This window comes from Physeter macrocephalus, chromosome 6 (assembly GCF_002837175.3).
Source record: "Physeter macrocephalus isolate SW-GA chromosome 6, ASM283717v5, whole genome shotgun sequence".
Classification (NCBI taxonomy): domain Eukaryota; kingdom Metazoa; phylum Chordata; class Mammalia; order Artiodactyla; family Physeteridae; genus Physeter; species Physeter macrocephalus.
The window spans coordinates 42,379,200-42,384,194 of NC_041219.1; positions in this window are offsets into that span (position 1 = coordinate 42,379,200).

Sequence of the window (4,995 nt, forward strand, 5' to 3'; positions counted from 1 at the left end):
GGAGCACAGGCTCCGGACGCGCAGGCTCAGCGGCCATGGCTCACGGGCCCAGCCGCTCCGCGGCATGTGGGATCTTCCCGGACCGGGGCACGAACCCGCGTCCCCTGCATCGGCAGGCGGACTCTCAACCACTGCGCCACCACGGAAGCCCTAGTTATCTGTTTTATACTTAGTATCGATAGTGTATAGATGTCCCAATCTCCCAATTCATCCCACCCACCCACCCCTTCCCCCTTGGTGTCCATACGTTTGTTCTCTACATCTGTGTCTCTATTTCTGCTTTGCAAATAAGATCATCTATATACCATTTTTTGAGTACTTTAAAAGTAACCATTTAAAGGTTACTCTAAAAAAAATCTAATTAAGAGTTAAGGGACTTCCCTGGTGGTCCAGTGGTTAAGAATCCGCCTTCCAGCGCAGGGGACTCAGGTTCGATCCCTGGTCAGGCAACTAAGATCCCACATGCCGCGGGGCAGCTAAGCCCACGTGCTACAACAAGAGGGAAGCCAGTGCGCCGAGACGAAGGTCCCACGTGCCGCGACTAAGACCCAATGCAGCCAAATAAATAAATAAATAAATAAATTTTTTTAAAAAACAAACAAAAAAATAGTTAAGGCAAACTCTTAGTGCGCCCCATGCTGTTTGATACTGATTTGCTTTCATTCAGGCCTCAGAAACCTGGGCTCAGTATTTCCACCTTCAAGTCCTGCCTCTGGCCCCGCAGGAATTATAGTCACCGTGACCCTCCCCTGCTATGAGCCTACTATGTACTAGGCTCTGAGGCTCTGAGGCTGCATCAAGGAGTAAGGCAGAGCCCTTGTCCTCCCAGACGCACAGGGAACAATCAGAATTTTTTTTTTCTTTTTGTTAGTAAAAACCTACAGGGCTCCAGTCTCTGTGAAACCTGCAGGGCTGGCCCACAGTGATTCATCCTTGAAGACCTCACCTGGGTAGCATGATGACAGTGGCACAGGATGACACTGGTCCCTGAGCACTCAGCACACGGAATGTTTGTTTGGTGCAATGTGTGGCCTCCTGGGAATGTCGGGTGACACATGACAGCGTGGGGATGTGCGGAAGGACAGGAGGCAGGAATTGCCATCTCTGAAATCTCATCCCAGATCAACGCCACCTGACCTCCCCCACCCCAGGAATCACAGACCCACCAGACAATCAGAGAACCGGATGGAGAACAGGAGGGAGTGGAAGACCCAGATAACCCAGAGGGCTCACACTGGCAGCTCGCGGGCCATGTCAAGTCTTGTAAGGGGATTTTTTTTTTTTTTCGATTGAGTTTATTGTCAACGTCCAAAAAAAACCGTGTGAAATTTCTCATTTCTCTTTTGAAAATAAATAAATAAAAGAGGGTGTCTTTCATGGCAAGAGCTGGCTGGAGCTGAGTTCCAACTGCTCCCTTTGGACGGGACCCATGGGCCCCAACAGTCCCTACCCCTTAACTTCCCTTACTCACATTGCCTGCCGGGCCCCCTGGAGGCCCCTGAGGTCAGGATTTCTGATCTAATCCAACATCTCTATGTCACAGAGGAGTCTGATGAAGCCCAGAGGGGGAGTGACTTTCCCAGTAAGTAACTCATCTGGGGCCAGAAAGATCTAGAATCTCAGGGGGCCCACCCAGCGTCCACCGCAATCCTCCAAGGAGCCTCCGGAGTGGCTCTGCTGACGGGCAGCAAAGTGGACTTGCCTGTGCGGTGAGGCGAGCAGGGGGTTCATTGGGAGACCTGAGGAGACGGCCAGTCAGGCACCCCGTCCAGCTGCAGACGTGCCCCACTCCAAGGGGACACAGACGAATGAGGCGCGGTCCGCACCCCTCGCCACAACTCCTCTCTCCCCTGGTCTAACCTTGACTCCCTGTCTCCTCGCCAGCTCTGCGAGCCCTGGTTCTTCATCTGTAAAGTGGGGGTCCTCATCGCGGCAGGCAGAATTGAGGTCCCCTCCCCCGCGTGTGTAGGAAACAGCAGGTGTGCAAGTTGAAAGGCACTTGGGGAGGAGCGTGGGAAGGAAGTGGGCTGACGAGGACAGAGAGGAAGGAGAGACGAGGCAGCCGCCACGAGAAGAGGGACCTGGGAAAGAGCAACGATGGTTACCGGGGTGCCAGTCAGGATGCGCCGGGTGATGCTGAGGTAAGAAACAATCCCTCCTCTCAGCCACTCCACTCTTTTACTCATGTTTTCCCCAATTTTATTGAGATATAATTGACATAGAAGTTTGTATTAGTTTCAGGTGTACAATGAATGCCCCTCCCACCCCCCCAGGGGCTCTGGGGAAAGATCAGCACTCCAGCATAGAGCAGCAACCTCCTCAGATGTCTTTCACATGGTCCACAGCGTGGACTGCGCCCCAGCGTCCCCAGGTCCTGAGTCCTGTGCCCTGCAGAGAATCCTGTGACATTCCAGATTCAGGCCATGCCTTTCCTCCTGTGCGGGGCTCGCTCAAGTTCCACCTCTCCCCCACCTCTACCTCTCTCCTGCCCACTCACTTCAGGGAGAGGAGAAGGCGGCAGGGGGCAGGACCAGGGCACTCTTATTTCTCAATCATCGTAATTATAAAAACATATCCACATGCAACTAGAGATTGTCATACTAAGCGAAGTAAGTCAGAAGGAGAAAGACAAATACCATATGATACCACTTACATGTGGAATCTAAAATATGACACAAATGAACCTACCTATGCAACAGAAACAGAATCACTAACATAGAGAACAGACTGGTAGTTGCCAAGGGGGAGGGGGTCGGGGAAGGGATTGAGTAGGAGGTTGGGGTTAGCAGATGTAATCTTTTATATATAGAATGGATAAACAACAAGGTCCTACTGAATAGCACAGAGAACTATATTCAATATCCCATGATAAAACATAATGGGAAAAAATACATATTAAAAAAAAGGAATGTATATATGTGTATAACAGAATCACTTTGCTGTACACCAGTGGGGAGGGGGGGGGGGGGGGGGGGGGGGCGGGAGTGGGAGGTTGGGGGTAGCAGATGTAAGCTTTTATATACAGGATGGATACACAACAAGGTCCTACATTCAATATCCTTTGATAGGGACTTCCCTGGAGGTCCAGTGGTTAAGAATCCGCTTTCCAATGTGGGGGACATGGGTTCAATCTCTAGTCGGGGAACTAAGATCCCACATGCCACAGGGCAAATGAGCCTGCGTGCTGCGCCTACTGAGCCCGCACACCACAACTACAGAGCCCACGCGCTCTGGAGCCCACGAGCCACAACTAGAGACAAGCCCGCGCAATGCGACAAAGAGCCCGCATGCCACAACTAAGACCTGACACAGCCAAAAATAAATATTTTTTAAAAATCATATAATAAACCATAATGGAAAAGAATATTTAAAAAAAGAATGTATATATGTATTATAACTGAATCACTTTGCTGTACAGCAGAAATTAACACATCGTAAATCAACTGTACTTCATTTTTTAAAATATTAAAACAGAAAAAAAAGAATAGCTTAGAGGAATGAAGTGATTGAGAAAAAATATAGTTGACAAATCACGTGGAAAAGCTTCCCTTAAAAACTCTCTTTTTTATAGGTCACTTTTTATTAAAAAGAAAATATCAGTTACAAATTTTTAAAAAACATATCCATGGAAATAATTACTTTTTATTGCGCAATTATAACAAGCCAGGCACAATGCTAAATATTTGACATGGATAATTTCATTTCACACAAGCTAGGAGGTGGATACTATAATTATCCCCATTTTACAGATAAGAAAACCCAGGCACAGTGACAGTAAAAGACTTGGCCAGGTCACATGTCTTATTACTAATGGGATTCAAAGCCAGGTCTAGATGTGTTTAACCACCAGGCCTTATAAAGAAGGAATAGCATCGTTTATACTAATAAGTCTGTTTCCCTTTGTTTAGTGAGCATCTCCCACTTGACACAAAGGCACTTTTCCTAAAAGTCCTACATAATCAGTCATAGGCCTAATAAAGGCAAATTAAAAATCTGGTAATAAAATGCATCTAAACTCCGCCACCAGCTGACTGGGTCTCAGTTTCCTTATTTACCTTATGAGGAGGTTTAACATAACCACATAGTATTCTTGCCAAAAATGTTTTGCCAGAATCTAATCAGGAGAAAAAAGACAAATACAGAACATGGGACATTTTCTTTTTCTCCTTTTTTTTCTTTTCTTTTTTTTAAAAAATAGATCTTTATTGGAGTATAATTGCTTCACAGTACTGCATTAATTTCTATCGCACAACACAGCGAATCGGCCATATGCATACACATGTCCCCATATCCCCTCCCTCTTGAGCCTCCCTCCCACCCTCCCTCTCCCACCCCTCTCGGTGGTCACAAAGCACCGAGCCGATCTCCCTGTGCCAGGGTGCTGCTTCCCGCCAGCCAACTATTTTACATCTGGTAGTGGATACATGTCGATGCTGCCCTCACCTCGCCCCAGCTTCGCCCTCCCACCCCATGTCCTCAAGTCCATTCTCTATGTCTACCTCTTTATTCCTGCCCTGCAACTAGGTTCGTCAGTACAGATGTGGAAACTCAGACAACGGTTCCTTTGCCAGAGGCTTTGCATCCAGGCAGTCTGGCTCTAGGAGCCAGTCTTAACCCCCTGCTACACCAGCTTCAAATCCCCGTGCAGCCTTGAGCAAGTTACTTAACCTCTCTGCAATCTGTTTTCTCATCTGCAAACCCCTTGAAAAGCACTCAGCAGTGAAAGCAGGTAGTAAATGCTCCATAAACAATATTATTGTTATTGCTATTATTATTACCATCAGTATTATTATTATTACTCAATACATTGTAGGTGCCCCTTGCTTCTTTCCCTCCTTCCCATAGCTCTGTTTCCATCAGCTCTTCCCTTTGCAGCTCTCTCCAAATGGAATAATAGGATAGTAAGCTGATGCCTGGCGTGAGAGGTCACCTCATTGTAGTTTTGATTTGCATTTCTCTACTAATTAGTGATGTTGAGCATCTTTGCCTGTGCTT